Raw genomic sequence first — 24,061 nt, forward strand, 5'->3', positions numbered from 1 at the left:
GAATTTTGATTCCGTGTTGTCAAGACACTGCCTGTGCTCTTTGTGTGGAACTGAGTGATTTCAGATTATGTTTGTAGTTTTGGCTGCTCCTTAAAGATTCGTTTTAGAGTTCTGCCTACATTGCAGGAATTCTTTACAGTTCTTTTATTGTTAATTTTATTTTTCATTTTTAAGCTCTTTATTGGAGTATAATTGCTTTACAATGTTGTGCCAGTTTCTGCTGTACAACAAAGTGAATCAGCTGTTTTTATACATATATCCCCATATCCCCTCCCTCCCAAGACTTCTTCCCACCCTCCCTATCCCACCCCTCTAAGTCATCACCAATCATGGAGTTGATCTCCCTGTGTTATGCAGCAGCTTCCCACAAACTGTTCTTTTAATGGAAATTTTTATACATACACAAAAGAGAGGATAGTATGAATGACCCCTCATGTATCCATCCTGTAGATTAAACAGTTTTTAACTCATGGCTAACCTTGCTTCATCCACATTCCCCAACTCATCTTCACTTTCTGCAGAGCATTTTAAAATAAATCTTACACAGCATGTTATTTCATCCACAAATATTTCAGTTGTTTCTTTTTTTAAACTCTAATTTTTATTTTATATTGGAGATAGTTGATTTACAATGTTGTGTTTCAGGTGTACAACTAAGTGATTCAGTTATACATATACATGTTTCTATTCTTTTTTAGATTCTTTTCCCATATAGGTTATTATAGAATATTGAGTAGAGTTTCCTGTGCTATACAGTAGGTCCTTGTTGTTTACCTGTTTTATATACAGTAGTGTGTATGTGTTAATCCTGACCTCCTAATTTATCCCTTCCCCCCACCTCATGTTTCCCCTTTGATAACCATAAGTTTGTTTTCAAAGTCTGTGAGTCTGTTTCTGTTTTGTAAGTTCATTTGTATCATTTTTTTCTTTAGATTCCACATATAAGTGATATCATATGATATTTGTCTTTCTCTGTCTGACTTGCTTCACTCAGTATGAAAATCTCTAGTTCCATCCATGTTACTACAAACGGCATTATTTCATTCTTTTTTATGACTGAGTAATACCCCATTATATATATGTACCACATCTTGTTTATCCATTCTTCTGTTGATGGACATTTAGGTTGCTTTCATGTCTTAGCTATTGTAAACAGTGCTGCAGTGAACATTAAGGTGCATGTATCTTTTCGAATTATGGTTTTCTCTGGATATATGCCCAAAAGTGGAACTGCTGGATTACATGGTAGTTCTATTTTTAGCATTTTAAGGAACCTCTATACTGTTCTCCATAGTGGTTGTACCAATTTACATTCCCACAGTGTAGGAGGGTTGCCTTTACTCCACACCCTCTCCAGCATTTATTGTTTATAGAGTTTTTGATGATGACCATTCTGACTGGTGTGAGGTGATACCTCATTGTAGTTTTGATTTGCATTTCTCTAACAATTAGCGATGCTCAACATCTTTTCATGTGCCTCTTGGCCATCTGTACGTCTTATTTGGAGAAATGTCTATTTAGGTCTTCTGCTCATTTTTCGATTAGGTTGTTTTTTGTTTGTTTGGCCTTTTTTTTTTTTTTTTTTTGATACAGAGCTGCATGAGCTGTTAGTATATTTTGGAGATGAATCCCTTGTCAATCACTTCATTTGCCAATATTTTCTCCCATTCTATGGGTTGTCTCTTCATTTTGTTTATGCTATACTTTGCCATGAAAAAGCTTGTAAGTTTAAGTTTCATTTGTTTATTTTTATTTTCTCTTCACTACTATAGGAGGTGGATGCAAAAAGATATTGAAGCAATTTATGTCAAAGAGTGGTCTGCCTATGTTTTCCTCTGAGTTTTATAGTTTCTGGCCTCACATTTAGGTCTTTAATCCATTTTGAGTTTATTTTTGTGTATAGTGTTACAGAATGTTCTAGTTTCATTCTTTTACATGCTGTCCAGTTTTCCTAGCACCACTTATTGAGGAGACTGTATTTTCTGCATAGTATATTCTTGCCTCCTTTGTCATAGATTAGCTGACCATAGGTGCGTGGGTTTATCTCTAGGCTTTCTATCCTGTTCCATTGATCTATATTTGTGTTTTTGTGCCATTGCCATACTGTTTTGATGACTGTAGCTTTGTTGTGTAGCCTGAAGTCAGAGAGTCTGAATTCTCCATTCCATTTTTCTTTCTCCAGACTGCTTTAGCTATTCAGGCTCTTCTGTGTTTCCATACAAATTTAAAAATTTTTGTTCTATTTCTGTGAAAAATGCCATTGATAATTTGATAGGGGTTGCACTGAATCTGTGGACTACCTTGGGTAGTTTAGTCATTTTCACAATGTTGATTCTTCCAATCCAAGACTATGGTATATCTCTCCATTTGTTTGTGTCACCTTTGACTTCTTTCATCAACATCTTATAGTTTTCAGAATACAGGCCTTTTGCCTTCTTAGGTAGATTTACTCCCTGATTTTATTGTTTTTCACACAGTGTTAAATGGGATTGTTTCCTTAATTTCTCTTTCTGATCTTTCGTTGTTAGTGCATAAAAATGCAACAGATTTCTGTACATTAATTTTGTATCCTGCAACTTTACTGAACTCATTGATAAGCTCTAGTAGTTTTCTGGTAGCATCTTTAGGATTTTCTATGTATAGTATCATGTGATCTGCAAACAGTGACAGTTTTACTTCTTTTCCAATTTGGATTCCTTTTATTTTTTTATTTCTTCTCTGATTGTCATGGCTAGGACTTCCAAACCATTTTGGATAAAAGTGGCGAGAGTGGACATCCTTGTCTTATTCCTGATCTTAGAGGAAATGCTTTCAGCTTTCACTATTGAGAATGATGTTTGCTGTGGGTTTGTCATAATATGGCCTTTATTATGTTGAGGTATGTTCCCTCTGTGCACACTTTCTGGAGAGCTTTTACCGTAAATAGGTGTTGAATTTTGTCAAAAACTTTTTCTGCATCTATTGAAATGATCATATGGTTTTTATTCTTCAGTTTGTTAATGTGGTGTATCACACTGGTTGATTTGCAGATATTGATGAATCCTTATATCCCTGGGATAAATCCCACTTAATAATGGTGTGTATGATTCTTTCAATGTATTATTGGATTTGGTTTGCTAGTATTTTGTTGAGGAGTTGCTTCTTTAAGAGAAAAGAACTTTAGAAAAATAACTGCAATACTATCAAATATTATCAAAATTTAGAGTTAACAGTAATTCCTTAATATCATTAAATATTCAATAAGTGGACTTCTTGAATGCTTACAATTTTGGAAGTTATCAAGGGAAAGTGATTACAAGTGAAATTTGTGATCTGTAATAAAGACCAGTCATTGGTCTTTATTCGTCTGTAAAGTGACACATCGATAAAGTGCTAAGGCAAATTGGGAAATCATTTTGTAAAAAGCACATCTGCAAAATATCTGTAGTTTCCAGGAACCTGTTATTTTCAGGGTCTCATGAAAATATGTGCAGTTTGTAGAGAAGCTCTAACAACTGTGGCATCTGTTAGCAGGAGGAGTCTTTTTGGCTGGTGAGATGGTGAATTTAAGGATATACGGCTGGGCTGAGGTTATGCTGAGATTGCTGAACTCATCTTCACCACACCCAGGTTATGCACCCAAATTCCCAGACAACTTTTGTATTATTTTCGGCAAAGTCTGTCCTCAATGAAAACCATCCTGCTCTATCACTGGAAACACATTTTTGCCTGTGATTGGGTATTGGTTGAGTACTTGCCAGTGAACCAGCCAGACAGTAGGACATGGGTGTGTGTTACTACTCCATCTCTGTATATCCAAACATGTTTATCTAACAATGGAAAGATCCCCCGCAGTCATTATGAGGATAGGACATATAGATGTTAAATGAACTTCTCCCTAGAGCTCTCTAAACACATGTTGGCAGCTGTGACAGAGAAAGTTAATTTGTTAATACTTAAATCCAAACTTTGAAGACAAATAGCTCTATGCACAGCTGCTGTTAAATATTAGTAATAACTATTATATAATCAGCATTTGGCTGATTTCTCTTTTAACTGATTCATTCTATGAAACTGTGTTTTAAAGAACTGTGATGTCTTTTTTGGAAGGTTCCCAAAAAGCAGGACTGGACTCTTTAGCAAATTTGCTGTTATTTATTAATGTCTACATATAAGAAAGGCATTCTAATGTTTTCTTGGAACCATCATTTGCAAGTTGTAAACAGTTTCCAGTGTACCATTTATAAAAGTACATAGCTCCAATTCTTGTTACTATGGGATGAACAGTTTTATTCCAAGAGCTCGTTCTTGGCTTTTCCAAAACGTCCTGTTTAAAATCGCAGGCAGAATTTGATCAGTGTGTATTGGTCAGTGCTGTGCTCAAGGAGGGAAGATGAAAAGAAGTACATGACCAGATTCTCATGCTTTTGATCCACCCTCAGAAAGGAGCCTGGCAAGTGCTGGGTTTTGTAATAAAAATCACTTCATCCAATGCTAATGTGGAAACAACTTGATTTGTTTGTGTGAAGAAAGTTCTGGTGATCTCATTTAAACCCAGGAAATGTTATAGTCAGACCGTAATCCATCCTATCTGATACCTTCTGTGCCCAGGTGTGGCTGTGTTGTTCCTTTTCCTAAGAACAAAGGAATCCAATCACTCTAGTCTCTAGACTGTGCAGCTAAACTGTACAGGAGTCTTATAGAGTCTTAACCTTTTCAAACAAAAAGTGACATCCCTTGGACTCAAAACATGTAACAAACATGTCACTTAAGAAATCTGACCTATAAGGTAGAGTTCTTATCTTTTGCCTTTTTGCCCAGGAAGTAGGCTTGTATCATCTTTCTACAAATACCAAATATGAATCTAGTTTAGGCTGAATAATATCCTCTGCAAATTTCTCTAAGTTCTTAAACTTGGGAGCTTGGCCTGAAAAATGTATGGATGTCCCCAAAATTCTGATGTTTTGGAATAATGACGGGAGTTGTTAGGTATGTATGAGAATTGTAGACATGATTTGAAATGAATTTGGTTCAAAATGTAGACACTGTCCACATTTTGGGGTAAAAACTGACATGCCAATGAGATTTAACTGATTTCATATGGTGAGAACCTTGTTTAACTCAATTTGTTTAAGATCATAAGCAAGTTAGATATTAAATAAATGTTTTGGTGGTGGCATTCCATGGGGCAAGCATTTGGAAAAAGTACTTTAGTTGTTTTGTGCTGGTTGCTATATTGCAGTGACTAAGGTGTATCAAGAAATTGAATCCTCTTAGCGTTCCATCTATGTACCTTCAGGATGTTTAAAGGAAGCCATCATTAGTTGCTCACCTTTTTGCTTCTTTACAAAAATATCTTGTAGTGGTGGAGATTAACTAGGAACACTAATAGACGTGACTACCAACAAGAAAAATATTGAGAGACAAAGGCAAAGAAAATTTAGAAAGAAGTATTTAGGATGGAATGTCACCAGCTTCATCTGATCCTGAGAAGTACCTACTGCCATAGCTCCCACCAAGAGGCTTAAACAATTTCCTGAAGACAGCATAGAGATGAAATACAGAGTCACCGCTGTGAATGGCTGTTAGGACAGCATTATTGCTGTGGCAGAGACTATCAATACCACTTAGAAATGGAAGAGCCTACTTTTCACTTTAAATAATTTATATGTGAAAAATGTCATCAGTTATGGGAATGTAATATAAAGGAGCTGATGATAGCATTTGAAAATGTGAATCCGAGGCTCAACGTGAAATATCTGCAGCCAAGTTGCTGGCCAGAAAATTACTCATCAATCAATATTCTTTCTTCTTTTTAAACACATATGATGTCCTTAGTCAAACAGTTATAGGTTACAAATGATTTATGTAGGACTTAGCTGATTTTTTAAAATCTATTTCAAAATATATACAAAATCATCTCTTGATTTTCAAGTTCTTTCTTTTTACCACCTGATTTTTAACATCATTTTTGCCAAATTTCAAAACAATGTTGCAACAATATCTCATTTATTAATTCATTACTGGACAAATGTGGAATGCTAATTTATTCCAGGAGTCATGTGATCATTGGGGAATACTGATATGAAAGATGATTTCCATAATCAAAGAGTGTAAAGAAGGCAGAGGAAGAATTTAACAGAACATGATCCATAGCATGGTACAAATAAGCATAAGGTGTTAGCAGAGTGCAGGTTCAAATGGACATGCAAATCAGCTCGGAGTGAGGAGCCAACCCAGAAGGTTTCCAAAAAGTGAAGTTACTGGATATAATCTCTGAATGAGTTGCAATTATTCTGATGATGAAGTGAATGGAGGAAAGGTATTAGTGGCAAGGGAAAAATGTTTGCAAATGCATAGTCATGAGGATGTGTGGCCAACTAAGGGATGTGCAAGCAGCCCCCATCGCTGGAATATACCCCTGCAGTGCTGGTGGCAGGGTAGATAGGGGTCATATGCCATGCTAAGAACAAAAATATATTCTGTTCATATTTATTTTTATAAATTTATTCTTTTTATTTTATTTTTGGCAGCATTGAGTCCTCGTTGCTGCATGTGTGCTTTCTCTAGCTGTGGTGAGCGGGGGCTACACTTTGTTGCGGTATGCAGGATTCTCATTGCAGTGGCTTCTCTTGTGGAGCATGGGCTCTAGGCATGTGGGCTTCAGTAGTTGTGGCACGTGGGCTCAGTAGTTGTGGCTCGAGGGCTGTAGAGCAAGGCTCAGTAGTTGTGGCACATGGGCTTAGCTGCTCCGTGGCATGTGGGATCTTCCCAGACCAGGGCTCAAACCCGTGTCCCCTACATTCCCAGGCAGATTCTTAACCACTGTGCCACCAGAGAGGCCTCCTGTTCATCTTTGTTGCAACAAAATTGCCTTCTTTGCTTAAAACAACAACAAAAAAATGGGATAGATTTCAGATAGCATCCCAAACATAGTTCTAGAAACACTTTACTGTTGGATGTGAGGGAAAAAATATTTGTAATAGTAACTCTATTAACCATTTGGCTAATGAATTTTGTTTGATTTGTTTGCCTAGACTTCCTTTTGACCAAAATAGCACTTGAGGGGTTGTGCTGAGGCAGGATGTATCTACCCCAATCCCTGGGGTGATCCTTGCTTTCTTAGCTGCTCCACTTCTCTCTTTCCTACTCTCCCTCCCACATCTCACATTTTAAAGCCCCATATTTGCCGAAAATTCTGCTGGAGTGTGATGCCAGACACAGAGGTGTTAAAGAGTTCAATGCCAGTACACCTGGGGATCCTTAGTAATGAACAAGGTCCAAAAAAAGGAGCAGCAGAAACACAGAGGAGCATACTCTTTGCACAGTCTGGAAGGACCAATGGGATAAAGGGGAAGTGACTTAAGCCCTGAGAGACGATTTCATTTTTTTCATCTAGTAAAAAATCGCCTGACCTCTCTTGCATTTTTGAGTGTCCTGGTCAGCACAGCAAGCAGATGTGTTGAGATGTGGATGGCGTGGGGGACCAATGTCTTCTGTGTGTTTTCTTTGAGATTACTGACACATTGAATATGTCATCACTAGATGAACCACATTTCTGCGGCTGAGATTTGAACATTAAGGTCACACAAACCAATGTATCTGTCATCTGGTTCATAATTTCCTCCTTTTCCAATCTTCTAGCAAGTCATTTAAATAGAATTTTTGATAGAAGTAGATTATAAGCCAATGAGTGATGTCTTTCTCTATGCCACGTTCATGAGAAGTAAATTTCCTTTGTCCTTATGTGCTGCCCTTCCCTTCTTTCTTCTACATAAGAATCTAAATTTGTTCATAGGGTAGGAGGCTGAGAAGTAAGGCCACGTGTGTATTAAGATACTATTTTTCAGAAAAGTGTTCTGTTTTAATAAACAACATGTGATCATATAATTGTTATTATCTAACACTAAAAATAAAAATACTCTCCAGGTTGTGGCTTTTCAACCCAATCGTCTTGTGAATGTATGAAATAAATGAGCAGCCTTGGATATTGCAATTTCATCTGTGAGGAAGTCAGGCCATAATTCCCCTGGATGCTTTAACCCTATGATTATGATAGAGTCTCTGAGACTGATTCAAACTCTCTCAAACATTGTCCTGATCTTTGGAACCCAGAAATGACGACACAGGTGTACTTAGAGTGCTCTTTGCATGAACTTCTGTGTAAGATCTGCCTTATCAACTGAACATTCCAAATAAATAAAAATGAAACACAGGCATGTAACATAGGTCCTTACCTATTTTACAGGTTATGTAAATATCAGCTTAAAATACCTAGAGAAGGAATCAAACTAGAAAATGGGAAAGAATAAGGATGGTAAAATAACTGATTACATGAGATTACTCCTATTCCTTTCTCTTAGTAACAGACAAGTTTAGTAACTTATGCAAACTTATCTCTTAGTAACTCATCCAAAGTTCAGGAGTTGAAGTCCTTCATCCTCTTGCACATATAACTTGCAACTTAGTCCCTCCATATCTAAGGAGTATAATATCATAATGATTCTAGTCCAAGATTTACTGTTTATTTTCCTCCAAATGGCAAAGGTAGAAACAGATTGAGTTACTTAGGTAGAGTTCTGTGTTAGAACTGTGAACCATCTCTTCGTTCTACTTTTTTTTAATCAAAAGGTTTCTTAGGTTTCAATTCAATCTCTGTGGCTCTTGCTATTGAGTAAACCTCTTGCTCCAACCTTCTGGGTGATCTTTTGGGACCATGCTTCATTTTAAATGATTGCTTCTCTTCCCAGCACTCCTAGAGGATTAAAGGCTACCTGCTTTCTTATTTATAACTCTAAATGTAAGTGGTAACATTTTATATTTTCAAACAAAATTTATACAGAGATTAAAGTAGTTCTTTCCTAAACAGAAATTGAGTCTTCATTGCAAATGAATATTGAGGGTTAATTTTTTCCTGTGCTTTTTTCCATCTTCCCAACTATAAAAGAGCAATATTTTCAATTTTAGCTTCCATCAAATGTTTCCTCAAAATCAGAGCAGAGTATGGCAAGTGGCCATTTGTCTATTAGTCTAGCCTAATTCTTAGAAGAAATAATAGAGAATTAAATGAGATTAGAGAAGCATAAAGTTCGCACATTTTATACTAAATGAAATCAGCTAAGACAATAAACATTACCTCAATTAAGTAATTGTTGGAACAATGGATTGTTTATATGTCTATATACACATCATTTGAATGCTGCATTGATTGTCTTATTCTGCTAATAAGATGACATTTATGAAACAAAAGAGAAAATTTTTAATCAAGAAACTTCAATCTGTATTCTTGATACTCTTGCAAGAAGCCCTGGCTCCAGGAAACCCAAATTCTTCCAAGCCTTCCTAATATGAAAACCATGAGGCATAAATTAGCAAGGAATAAGAAATTTCACTTTGAATCTCATAATATTAAAGTTGTCCCTTGGTATCTGCAGGGGATTGGTTCCAGGAACCCCCCCCAGTTGCCAAAATTTGAGGATGCTCAAGTCCCTTATATGAAATGGCTTAGTACAGTCAAGCCTCTGTATCTGTGGGTTCTGCGTCTGTGGATACAGAGGGCCTATAACTGTAGATATTTTTAAAATTATATTAATTTTAATAGATAATACATGCACCTATTGCATATTATATCATGTTTAAAAGCATTCACATGGAAACTAAATGGTCCTCTTTTCTCTGTTCTCAATAACCCTGTCTACCTTCCTACTGGTAAACTTTGTTAGATGTTTCTTAGGTATACTTCCTGAGAGAAGGCAAGATAACTTACACACACACACACACCCCTTCACAGGATTCTCATATTCTCATTTCTAAACCCATGATATTATAAATGAAAAATTACTCCAACTTATGAAACATTTAAAATTCACAAGTGTTTACATTTGGGCACAGAAATATTTACCAAAACTGACCTATTCTATAATCATAAAGAAGGTCTTTTCTAAACAGCGGTTTGGAAGTATGTTAAATTTTCATATCTACCTGGACATCAATATTTGAATTTTCAATGTGCTTTTCATTGGAAACTTCGATGCTATACAAAGAATAGAAAATAATAAAATCATACATCATCTATTTATCATACTTGATATGGGGAGGAAGAGTACTTGTTTTGTAGAGACCAACAGGATAGACGATGCAAAGAAAACTGCAAAGCTATGCACTGCCGACAAAACACAGGTGTATACCACGTGCGGAAATTAAACAAGCCAGCTGTGATGGGTGTGCTGACAGCTCTGAGTCCACACTGTGTTTCTCCCAAAGTGCACTGGTGTTTTTGTTATGTGTTCCTCTACTTTGTTATATACAGTTAGAAATTCTCAAGCCCACCCCTAAGCACAGTGGCTAAGTACTAGGAGTGAAGATAAACCTGCCTGGAAATAGCAGTTGTTGTCAGTGAGTCTCTTCCTTAGATTCATGTTGACGTCAGGGACCCGTGTCTACCTGGGAGGTACTACTGGGTTCAAATCTCATATAGACCAGACATTGTCTGTATAATACACATATAAGAGCATCTTTAATCTTTGCATCAATTCTGTAAAGCAGTTTGCCTAACTTCCTTATCATATAATCACCAGGACAGTATTCATTAAAAATATAGTTTCCTGGGCCACATCCAGTCCTACAGAATTAGTCCTCCTCTATGAGGAGTCTGTGAATAAGTAGTTTTTAAAGAAACCCCATGAGATTTTTAAGATTAGGTAAGGAGGGAAACACTGCTGAAGGTAGGAATTATATCCATCTTATCAAGGAGGAAACTGAGACTCAGTTAAGTAACTTGTAACAACAAGTTAATAGTGAAGGCAGAATTCAAATTGCAGTACAACTCCAAATTTCTCCCTTCCGTGTTATCTTGCTGCAGGGCATCAGGTCAGGCAAATTTGTAAGGCTACAATGAAAATTCTATATTATAGAATTCAATCCTGGATTTAAAAGAAAACGTAAAATTGTGTAGTTTCTTCCTCTGTTTTGGTTAGGCAGTTATACTGAACCAATCGCAGAATTATAAAGGATTCAAAATTATGTATGGACTCTAAGGGGCTCCAACCACTGCTGCAAAAGCACTCTGGAAATGCTTTTTGAACATGGGATAGAAGTGTTCTGTCCTACATATTCCAAATGAGGGGGAAAAGGTCAAAAGAAAGCAAAAATAAAAAGCCAGGTAAACAACACAATTTCAATTTCTCTGGGTGCTGAGACCACATGGGAAGTGTTCCTCTTTCCATTCACTCCATGATTCATAGCAGTAGTGGACGGGTTACAGTTGAGAATGTGGTCTGTGTTCAAAGTAGGAATCTCTTTTCTGCTTAATGACAGAGAACAGAGTGAAGCAGCTGAAGTTGGAGAGGACCCTGCCTTTATTTCATAATAGAATTATTGTTTCTTAGGATTTAAGTGAGGCTTTCTGAATACACTGGGGAGGTTAATGAACCCCTGGCAGAAATCTGTCATTCCCAATTTATAATCCAGGGAGTATGAGTAGAAATTCTCAGTTCCGAATGTTCGTATCAAAAATCAAATGTCTAACAAATTTAGCCTTAAAATGAATATGTGTATAAGGGTATTCAAAGGTTTTCCACCGTGCGCACAGCATGAATTGTTTTAGGGAATCAATTTACAGATTCTCAACTTCTATGGTTCTTTTTCTTAAAATTGTCTGGGAATATGCCTGTGTTTACAATAAGTCTTCTGCTATTTTATGGGGAAAAAAGGCAAAACCGTCACGCATTCCAAATCTTGATATACTGCATTAGCCAGAGGTACAAAAACCATTTTTGGATGACAAACTGAAACAGAATTTGGAATATTGGTTTTAACAAAGATTTTTTAATGGTTGATCAGGGCATCCTAAATGTAAAAAGGCACTTTCCTCTCTTCTTCTTGGATTGATCCCTTGATGATTACATAGCGTCCTTCCTTATCTCTTGTACCAGTCTTTATTTTAAAGCCTATTTTGTCTAATATGTGTATCGCTACTCCAGCTTTTGTTTTTAATTTCCATTTGCATGGAATACCTTTTTCCATCCCCTCCCTTTTAGTCTGTATGTGTCCCTAGATCTGAAGTGGGTCTCTTGTAGACAGCATATATACAGGTCTTGTTTTTGTATCCATTTAGCCAGTCTATGTCTTTTTTTTTTTTAATTTTATTTATTTATTTATTATTTTTGGGGGGTACACCAAGTTCAATCATCTGTTTTTATACACATATCCCCGTATCCCCTCCCTCCCTTGACTCCCCCCCTCGAGTCCCCCCCACCCTCCCCGCCCCAGTCCTCTAAGGCATCTTCCATCCTTGAGTTGGACTCCCGTTGTTATACAACTTCCCACTGACTATCTATTTTACAGTTGGTACTATATGTATGTCTGTGCTACTCTCTCGCTTCGTCTCAGTTTCCCCTTCACCCCCCGCCCCCTCCCAAACCTCGAGTTCTCCAGTCCATTCTCTGTATCTGCGTCCTTGTTCTTGTCACTGAGTTCATCAGTACCATTTTTAGATTCCGTATATGTGAGTTAGCATACAATATTTGTCTTTCTCTTTCTGACTTACTTCACTCTGTATGACAGACTCTAGGTCTATCTGCCTCATTACATATAGCTCCATCTCATCCCTTTTAATAGCTGAGTAATATTCCATTGTATATATATGCCACATCTCCTTTACCCATTCATTGGTTGATGGGCATTTCGTTTGCTTCTATGTCCTGGCTATTGTAAATAGTGCTGCAATAAACATGATGGTACAAGTTTCTTTTGGGATTATGGGATTATTTGGGATTATTTGATTGGAGCATTTAATCCATTTACATTTAAGGTAATTATTGATATGTATGTTCTTATTGCCATTCTTTTTTAAATTGTTTTGAATTTGTTTCTGTAGGTCTTTTTTCTTCCCTTCCTCTTTTGTTCTCTTGTGATTTGATGACTACCTTTCGTGTTGTGTTTGGACTGCTTTTTCTTTTTTGTGGGTGTATCTATTGTAGATTTTTGGTCTGCGGTTCCCCTCAGGTTTTGGTGTGGCAGTCTATATATGTATGAGGTTGTTTTAAGTTGCTGGGCTCTTAATTTCAAGCACATCTCCCATTTCCTGCATCTGTGCTCTCCTCTTTTCACTGTTGCTGGTTCCGATATCATATTTGTGTGCGGATGATTTCCTGCGTTGACTGTATTTTTGCCTTTCCTGGTGAGCTTTCATTTCCCATTTGTGATCTTCTTGTTTCTGGTTGTGCCCCCCCCCCCCCCCCCGCCACCCACCCACAGTTCCTTTAGCATTTGTTGTAGGGCTGGTTTGCTGGTGCTGAATTCTCTTAGCTGTTGCTTATCTGGAAAGCTTTTGCTTTCTTCACTGAATCTGAATGAGAGCCTTGCTGGGTAGAGTATGCTTGGTTTTTCCCTTTCATCACTTTAAATATCCTTCTCTTGTCACTAATTTTTCAAAAGTGAATCTTGGCCCCAGTTGGAAAGGTCTGGATATAGAACAGTCAAAATAGATGTGATGACTTGTGTATTTTAAAATTTAACTGAACGTTTCCTAAGACTTATCTAACTTTTTCAAAGAAGAACATCTACTGGTAAGTATGTTGTGATTTATTTTAGGATCAGGATGCACTGATCAGTATTTTATTGAATCATGACAAATTACTGTGAACTTCATCTTATAATGTTGAACATTATATATCATAGTAATAAAACAAACTTATGATGAAACATTTTACATATCAAATGTGTGTGATGACACATGTTTTTCAAAATCAGTTGAGGGGCAATGCAGGTAGAATATCTGTAGATCACAGAACATACTGTTAGTGTCAGGATCATAGCTGGCGTTCGATGAATAATTTAATAAATAAATAATTATTGGTGATTGAGTGAATACCCACGCAACTGCCTTAAGAACCTATGGCATGCATCCAGAACACCATGAACTATCTGAAAATTTCCTCTCAAATTTAATATAGTTCAATCCTCCTGGCCTTAGGTCCAGGAATCCTCAAAGATGCATCTAATAAGCCCCTATCCTCTGGAGGTAATTGTAGACAAAGGAAAAGATCAAATTGCACAGCCTTTGGCATGACGTGTACAACTGCGCTTTAGCCAGATTGTGTTATATTTCCCTGCACCTCCTGTAGCTGCAATGTTGGGGGCTGAGTTTGAAATGACCACCTTAAAGGGTAGCCTATTTTGCATGCTTTTTGAAATACAGATCTATCATGTGGAATGTCATGACAAGAGAAATTAATCTTTTCTCCAAGGACCTAGAGGAAGCCAGCCTGATCTGCTTTCCCTAATGTAATTGCCAGCCCTTTGCTGTGCTCTCTTTAAGACCTCAGACACGTTCTAGTCCCCAGCCCTTTGCTGCTACTTCCCTCTATCTACTTGTCTCAAATGTTTTTCATTCCCACAGCTGGGTTGTCCCCCTGCAGGCTTTCTTCTGCCTGCCCAGCTGATGAGGTTTTTCTGGCTCCAGAAAACTTCTGAGATTGTTACAAACAGTGCTTGCAGGGACAAAGGATTGTCCCGATTAAAACAACAAAACTAGGACGGTCTTGCAATAATCTGGATGGGTGGCTAGCCCACATGAACACTTGGTGTTGTTCCTCTCTTCCTTCTCCCTCCTCCGCCCCATCATTAAACAGGAACAATGTCATTGTTTTGTAAAGCTCAGGAGTTAAACTAAGGTTTCAGTTGTGGCCAAAGGTCTATTAAATAGTGCTGCCGAGATAGCTGAAACACCTTTTTCTCATTTCATAATCACTTTATTTTTGCGTGAGGGGGAGGTGTCTAAGGGATGGGCAGTCATTGAAAAACAAGAGTACATTCAGCCCTCTACAGAGTGAAGTGAGTCAGAAAGAGAAAAGCAAATATCGTATATTAACACATATATGCAGAATACAGAAAAATGGTGCAAATCAACTGGTTTGCAAGGCAGAAATAGAGACACAGATGTAGAGAACATATGGACACCAAATGGGGAAAGGGGGAGGGTTGAGAGGGAATGAATTGGGAGATTGGGATTGCCATATATACATTACTAATAAGAAAAAAAACACCAAATTGTACATTTTAAATTATTGTATGTTAACTGTATCTCAATAAAAGTTCTTAAAAAAAAAAAGAAAAAAAGAAAAAAAAGTAAAAAAAAAAAGAATAAATTCAGCCCTCAATCCAAGTCTTGATTTTAACAGGCCTTTTCTCCCTGCAGTTTTAAGAATAGTTGGAAAAAAGAAAAAAAAGGCTCAATTAGTTTAAATTAGATGCAATAACATTTTATTTTGTTCATTAGAATATTATCTGCATGATGGGATTTTGCTTATAACTCTGATTACACTGAGTGTAAGTGGACATAAGCTGTTGTCAAAATAATGGAATGAGAAAATGTTGTTTACCATCTTGTCAGTGTCAGAATCTGCCAGTATTCTGTTTTTCCAACAGCTGCAGCAGGACATGCTGTTGGTATTTCGAGGCTTCTAGAAAGAGAAGTGGCCAAGTTTATCTTCCTAATCTCTAAATTGAGCACACAGGTCACCACTCGAACACCTTTTCTGTGTGTGCATTAACAGTCGTTAGTAAATGCTCTCCGTTGTGACACCTTACGGGGAGGCCTGAAAGCCAGGGCAGGGCTCTGATCCCAGAGTGTTCTGCTGCTGAGCACATATGACTCATTTGCAGAAGTTACTAAACCTCTCTTCACTTCATTGCTAAAACTGTAAATAAAGGTTCCAGATTAGTACAGAGTAAATGGATGTTAAAAAATAACCTTTATATTAAAAAAGAAATGCTCACTTCTGATAGACATTATTTTCAAGCTGTGTCCAATATGTTCACTCTTATTTTAGTCCATGGCCTGGTGGTAATGATAACGAGCACTGCTATTTATGGGAACCACTGTATTTTTAGCCTAGGAAGGGGGTTGGGCAAAATGTCTCTGTTTTTTGGCCTGATGATGGACAGAGCTCATGTTTTCTTAATTTATGGGCCATCACCTGCTATTATTAGGTATCGCAAATGAATTTATCCTCCAAGTGTGACTCAAGTGAAGTCATGAATGATTCTGCAGGAAAGCAAGTATTCCTGAATGCTCAGGCAACTGAATTTCTGATTCAGTTTTGGAACATTTAGTACAGGATAGGCACGTATAAAGTCTCTCCCTAATTCTTTCACTAGATTTTCAGTCTTCTACACAGCCTGTCACTGTTCCTAAAGTAAATGGAGAGCCATAAAAATTCACTATTAATAATTTCCATAGCAGGTTAAGAAAATCAGCCTTCTTATTCATTTATAAATAAGTACCAGGGAAGCAAACTATTACTTTTGTTAAATGGAAACTTAGACCAAGGTACGCAAAAGTAAAAATCATCATTAAATGGGACCTTTGGAGGCCAAAGTAAAGGGAAAGTATTTTTGCATGGGAAAGTTTCTGAATGACATTTTTATTAATGTATACAGTTCCCTTCAGTGGCCTGCAAATTGCCACAAGTCATCACTTCTTCAAGAGTCTCCATAACCACTAACCATGTGCTTTCTTTTCTGTCTCTATCTCTATCTCTCTCCCAATCTCCCTCCCTCGCCTAATATGATACCATTTCCAGACATGTTAAAAGGCTTACTGTAGGAAAACCCAATAGCAAGCTGCAGAGCTCTCATACTTGAGTTTAAAACTCTTTACTAAAAAATAATGCATTAGGCCAAACCATGAGAATTGGTATTAATGGGTCAGAGTCATATTTTCTCCTGTTCTGTATTCTCTTGCTAACAGTTACACCAAAGGAAACTTTAGATTCATCTTTGGGGATGCTGATTTCAGAAGACAAGGCATGCCCCCAAATATCACTTGCTTTCCCTAAAGCTTGTTTCAAACAATTTTTCTCATCCATTCTTGATTTTATTCATATATAAAGGCTGGTTTTTGGAGTCAGGAGTTCTGTAAGCATACTAGAAGCTATGGAATATAACCTTGCATTTCAATTATTAAAATTTATATTTTTTTGTCAAAGAACTCCTCTTATGTTCTGGGATTCCATTCCAAGGACAAGCTCACGTTAACAACAACCTTCCACTTAAAAAAAAATTCCTGCATACTTTTTCTGCCTATATCATTTCTATTTCAAGTCAATTAAAAGATATACTGGATCATAATAAAACTGTCTAATATTTTTTCTCTCTTCCCTCTGAAAAACTGGTGAGAATTTTACTATGATACCATTCACAAAGTACTACTGTTCATATTACTTTTGGTAACAGCATCAAGTATTTTCCATCTCAAGTATTTTCTATTTCAATATTTTCCATTTCCCATCAACTGGGAATGGGAAGACGATGATGTGTCTTCTACAATTTTCTGCATAAATGAACTGCTACTTCTAGCAAACAACTTGCTTTCTACCATACAGGCGATTTCTTAGGAATGGAATCAAGTATTATTCTATATTCAGAATCCCTTAGAGAGTCATTGTTTGAGTTGAATTGCACATGATGTTTTAGGTGGCATGTGTTTACTTCCATTGAAAGAACATGTCCTATTTCTGAGGAAGGAAGAGAAACTTGTGAGACATCACACATTTCTTGCAAAATAATTTGGTGAAATAAATGTAAATGAATCAGAAATATATGAACTGTATTTCAGTTAAAATTAATGGTTTTAAATATGAAGGCAGTAAAGCGCTTGGCGGGGGAAAGGGGAGTTGGGGAGTGACATTTGTTTTGTTTTCCTCAGTCTTGGACTCTTGAAAAATGGCCCTGATACTCTGAATTCAACCTCATTCAGAGTCTCTCTTAAGTCTAATGATGGCAGTTACAGAATGGGACAGTAGTATCCAAATAAATTTTATAGCTTTATCTGGCTCCAGTTATAATATGGGCATCCAACATTGCCACTGTGCAATTCTTCAACAGCACTTTTTAACTTGAAGTTAGAGGTCTTCCTATTTTCTGTTCTCTTCTGAGCATAACAGTAAATTGTAATGATGCTAAAAGTGTATATTTTTCATAGAACAACATGTAAAGGTTTCAGAGGCACACATCAACTTCACATTTATTTCCTCTAAGATGATCAGACCTAAATGGAAGACACAGTGGGCAGAATGCATACACACATATTCAGGAGAAGGGCACACAGAGAAAAGATGATGGAACAAACAGAGTGAAAGAGAGAGAACAAGAAAGAGGGGGAAAGGAATAAGCAATGAGTGCAGTGGTGAGGTCATCAAACCTCAGAAGTGAAGTGCTCAAACCACACTAATTATTTGAGAATTACAAAAGTTTTATCCCTTAGCTTTGTCGGCACATCATTTACGCTTGCTTAAAAACAACTACATAGCTTCTTTTTATATTTTTCAATAAAAAAAATGCATTACTCTGAAAAGCAGGAAAAAAATGAGCTATAAACAAACAAACAAAAAGACTTACAAATAAGTCTCCCTATCAACATGCCTCAAAATGTGAGTACTAGAACCCCTGCTGCCAGTGGCCCTGTCTCCTCCCTGAGCCACAGCTTCCCCTCACCTCCACAGGCAACCCTCCAACACCAGCAGGGCAAGCAACCCCAAAAGTTTGGACAACCATGAGGAAACAAAGAAACACCATGCAGGCAAAGGAGCAGGAAAAAAACCCACAAGACCAAATAAATGAGGAGGAAATAGGAAAAATGCCTGAAAAAGAATTCAGAGTAATGATAGTAAAAATGATACAAAATCTCGATAACAAAATAGAGAAAGTACAAGAAACAGTTCATAAGAACTCAGAAAAACAAACAGCCATGGATAACAAAACAACTGAAATTAAAAATACTCTAGATGCTATAACCAGCAGAATGACTGAGGCAGAAGAACGAATAAGTGAGTTGGAAGATAGAATGGAAGAAATAAACGCCACAGAGCAGGAAAAAGAAAAAAGAATAAAAAGATTAGAAGACAGTCTCAGAGACCTCAGTGATAACATTAAGCGTACCAACATTCGAATTATAGGCATCCCAGAAGAAGAAGAAAACAAGAAAGGGTCTGAGAAAATATTTGAAGAGGTTATAGTGGAAAAATTCCCCAACATGGGAAAGGAAATAATTAACCAAGTCCAAGAAGCACAGGGAGTCCCATACAGAATAAACCCAAGGAGAAATACACCAAGACACATATTAATCAAACTAACGACAATTAAACACAAAGAAAAAATATTAAAAGCAGCAAGAGAAAAGCAACAAACAACATATAAGGGAAAACCCATAAGGATAACAGCTGACCTTTCTACAGAAACTCTGCAGGCCAGAAGGGAATGGCAGGATATACTGAAAGTCCTGAAAGAGAGAAACCTACAGCCAAGAATACTCTACCAAGCAAGAATCTCATTCAGATTTGAGGGAGAAATCAAAAGCTTTACAGACAAGCAAAAGTTAAGAGAATTCAGCACCACCAAACCAGCCTTACAACAAGTGCTAAAGGAACTTCTCTAAGTAGGAAACACAAGAAAAGGAAAACACCTACAAATACAAACCCAAAACAATTCAGAAAATGGTCATTGGAACACACATGTCAATAATCACTTTAAATGTCAATGGATTAAATGCTCCAACCAAAAGACACAGACTGGCTGAATGGATCCAAAAACAAGACCCTTCTATATGCTGCCTACAAGAAACCCACTTCAGACCAAGGGATACATATAGACTGAAAGGAAAGGGATGGAAAAAGAGATTCCATGCAAATGGAAGTCAAAAGAAAGCTGGAGTAGCAATACTCATATCAGACACATTAGACTTGAAAGTAAAGACTATTACAAGAGACAAGGAAGGACACTACATAATGATCAAGGGATCCATTCAAGAAGAACATATCACAATGGTAAATATCTATGCCCCCAATATAGGAGCACCTCAATACATAAGGCAAATGCTAACAGCCATAAAAGGGGACATAGACAGTAACACAATAATAGTGGGAGACTTGAACACCCCACTTACATCAATGGACAGATCATCCAAACAGAAAATAAATAAAGACACACAAGCTTGAAATGACACATTAGACCATCTCAACTTAAATGACAGTTATAGGACATTCCATCCAAAAACGACAGACTACACTTTCTTCTCAAGTGCACATGGAACATTTTCCAGGATAGATCACATCTTGGGTCACAAATCAAACCTCGGCAAATTCAAGAAAATTGAAATCCTATCAAGCATCTTCTCAGACCACAATGCCATGAGACTAGATCTCAATTACAGGAAAAAAACTGCAAAAAATACAAACACATGGAGGCTAAACAATTCACTCCTAAACAACCAAGGAATCGCTACAGAAATCAAAGAGGAAATCAAAAAAAATCTAGAAACAAATGACAACGAAAACACAACAACCCAAAACCTATGGGATGCAGCAAAAGCAGTTCTAAGAGGGAAGTTTATAGCAATACAGTCCTACCTTAAGAAACAAGAAAATGATCGAATAAACAACCTAACCTTACACCTCAAACAACTAGAGAAAGAAGAACAAAGAAACCCCAAAGGGAGCAGAAGGAAAGAAATCATAAAGATCAGAGCAGAAATAAATGAAAAAGAAAGGAAAGAAACCATTAGAAAAATAAATAAAACTAAAAGCTGGTTCTTTGAGAAGATTAACAAAATTGATAAACCATTAGCCAGACTCATCAAGAAAAAAAGGGAGAAGATGCAAATCAACAGAATTAGAAATGAAAAAGAAGTAACAACGGACACCTCAGAAATACAAAAGATCATGAGAGACTACTACAAGCAACTATATGCCAATCAATTGGATAACCTGGAAGAAATGGATACATTCTTAGAAAAATACAATCTTTCAAGACTGAACCAGGAAGAAATAGAAACCATGAACAGACCAATCACAAGGATGGAAATGGAGGCAGTGATTAAAAATCTCCCAACACACAAAAGCCCAGGACCAGATGGGTTCACGGGCGAATTCTATCAAACATTTCGAGAAGAGCTAACACCTATCCGTCTCAAACTCTTCCAAAATATTGCAGAAGGTGGAACACTCCCAAACTCATTCTATGAGGCTACCATCACCCTGATACCAAAACCAGGCAAAGATGTCACAAAAAAAGAAAATTACAGACCAATATCACTGATGAATATAGATGCAAAAATCCTCAACAAAATACTAGCTAACAGACTCCAAGAGCACATTAAAAAAATCATACACCATGATCAAGTGGGGTTTATCCCTGGGATGCAAGGATTCTTCAATATACGCAAATCAATCAACGTGATACATCATATCAACAACTTGAAGGATAAAAACCATATGATCATTTCAATAGATGCAGAAAAAGCTTTTGACAAAGTTCAACATCCATTTATGATAAAAGCTCTCCAGAAAATGGGCATAGAAGGAAATTACCCCAACATAATAAAAGCCATATATGAAAAACCAAAAGCCAACATTGTTCTCAATGGGGAAAAACTGGAAGAATTCCCTCTAAGAACAGGAGCAAGACAAGGGTGTCCACTCTCACCACTGTTATTCAACATAGTTTTGGAAGTGTTCGCCACAGCAATCAGAGAAGAAAAAGAAATAAAAGGAATCCAAATTGGAAAAGAAGAAGTAAAATTGTCACTCTTTGCAGATGACATGATATTATATATAGAAAACCCTAAAGACTCTACCAGAAAACTGCTAGCACTAATTGAAGAGTTTAGTAAAGTAGCAGGATATAAAATGAATGCACAGAAATCTCTTGCATTCCTATACACGAACAACGGAAGAGCACAAAGAGAAATTAAGGAAACTCTCCCATTCACCATTGCAACAAAAAGAATAAAATACCTAGGAATAAACCTGCCTAAGGAGGCGAAAGATCTGTATGCAGAAAACTTTTAAGACATTGATGAAAGAAATCAAAGACGACACAAACAGATGGAGGGACATACCATGTTCCTGGATTGGAAGAATCAACATAGTGAAAATGACTGTACTACCCAAAGCAATTTACAGATTCAATGCAATCCCTATCAAATTACCAATGGCATTTTTCACAGAACTAGAGCAAGAAATCTTACGATTTGTATGGAAACGCAAAAGACCCCAAGTAGCCAAAGCAATCTTGAGAAGGAAAAATGGAGTTGGTGGAATCAGGCTTCCTGACTTCAAACTATACTACAAGGCCATAGTGATCAAGAGAGTATGGTACTGGCACAAAAACAGAAAGGAAGATCAATGGAATAGAATAGAGAACTCTGAAGTAAAGCCCAAACACATATGGGCACCTTATCTTTGACAAAGGAGGCAGGAATATACAATGGAAAAAAGACAGCCTCTTCAATAAGTGGTGCTGGGAAAATTGTAAAATTTGCAACATGTAAAAGAATGAAATTAGAACACTTCCTAACACCATACACAAAAAGAAACTCCAAATGGATTAAAGACCTACATGTAAGGCTAGACACTATAAAACTCCTAGAGGAAAACATAGGCAGAACACTCTATGACATCCATCAAAGCAAGATCCTTTTTGACCCACCTCCTAGAATCATGGAAATAAAATCAAGAATAAACAAATGGGACCTCATGAAGCTTCAAAGCTTTTGCACAGTGAAAGAAACCATAAACAAGACTAAAAGGCAACCCTCAGAATGGGAAAAAAATAATTGCCTATGAAACAACAGACAAAGGATTAACCTCCAAAATATACAAGCAGCTCATGCAGCCGAATACCAAAAAAGCAAATAACCCAATCCACAAATGGGCGGAAGACTTAAAGAGACATTTCTCCAAAGAAGACATACAGATGGCCAACACACACATGAAAAGATGCTCAACATCACTCATCATCAGAGAAATGCAAGTCAAAGCCACAATGAGGTATCACCTCACACCACTCAGAATGGCCATCATCACAAAATCTGGAAACAACAAATGTTGGAGAGGGTGTGGAGAAAAGGGAACTCTCCTGCACTGTTGGTGGGAATGTAAGTTGGTACAGCCACTATGGAAAACAATTTGGAGGTTCCTTAAAAAACTACAAATAGAACTACCATATGATCCAGTAATCCCACTATTGGGCATATACCCAAAGAAAACCATAATCCCAAAAGAAACATGTACCATAATGTTTATTGCAGCACTATTTACAATAGCCAGGACATGGAAGCAACCTAAATGCCCATCTACAAATGAATGGATAAAGAAGATGTGGCATATATATACAATGGAATATTACTCAGCTATAAAAAGGGATGAGATGGAGCTCTATGTAATGAGGTGGATAGAACTACAATCTGTCATACATAGTGAAGTAAGTCAGAAAGAGAAAGACAAATATTGTATGCTAACTCACATATACAGAATCTAAAAATGGTACTGATGAACTCAGTGACAAGAACAAGGATGCAGATACAGAGAATGGACTGGAGAACTCGAGGTATGGGAGGGGGCGGGGGGTGAAGGGGAAACTGGGACGAAGCGAGAGAGTAGCACAGACATATATATACTACCAGCTGCAAAATAGTCAGTGGGAAGTTGTTGTATAACAAAGCGAGTTCAACTCGAGGATGGAAGATGCCTTAGAGGACTGGGGCGGGGAGGGTGGGGGGGACTCGAGGGGGGGGGGAGTCAAGGAAGGGAGGGAATACGGGGATATGTGTATAAAAACAGATGATTGAACCTGGTGTACCCCCCAAAAATAAAAAATAAATAATAATTAAAAAAAAAATGTGAGTACTGTAAGTCTGATGTGTGATGAGATATTTCAGTTTCTCAACTCAGTCTACGAAAACAGGGACATTTTAAGTGTTCCAGTAACTTCCAAGCGACAAGGAGTACATAACTGGAGTGTGTGTATATATGTATTTTTTTGAGATAATATATGACACTGCTTAAGTAGCTTTCTGAACATATAACTTGGTAGGGAAATGTAGGAACAGAAGTCCTTTCTGTATAAGTTGAAGGTACAGTAAAGCTTAGGGCCATTTTGGTCTGTTAGGAGCCTGCTTTTCTGTTTCCTGAGAATATGCTGTTGTGTCAGGAACTGGAGTTTAGCATCTCTCTGACCCCTCAGAACTCTGCTGCTCACCACTGAGTTTGGAATGAAGATGCTGTTCCTTGGTTTCTTCAGA

General features: G+C 37.2%; 1 protein-coding gene across 1 annotated transcript in view; it reads left to right on the forward strand.

The window, feature by feature from the left end:
* Positions 1 to 24,061, forward strand: part of DKK2 (dickkopf WNT signaling pathway inhibitor 2) — a 107,982-nt gene that overhangs the window by 76,752 nt on the left and 7,169 nt on the right. The gene's annotated exons all lie outside the window — the stretch shown is intronic.

Source organism: Hippopotamus amphibius, chromosome 13, assembly GCF_030028045.1.
Source record: "Hippopotamus amphibius kiboko isolate mHipAmp2 chromosome 13, mHipAmp2.hap2, whole genome shotgun sequence".
NCBI classification, from domain to species: Eukaryota; Metazoa; Chordata; class Mammalia; order Artiodactyla; family Hippopotamidae; genus Hippopotamus; species Hippopotamus amphibius.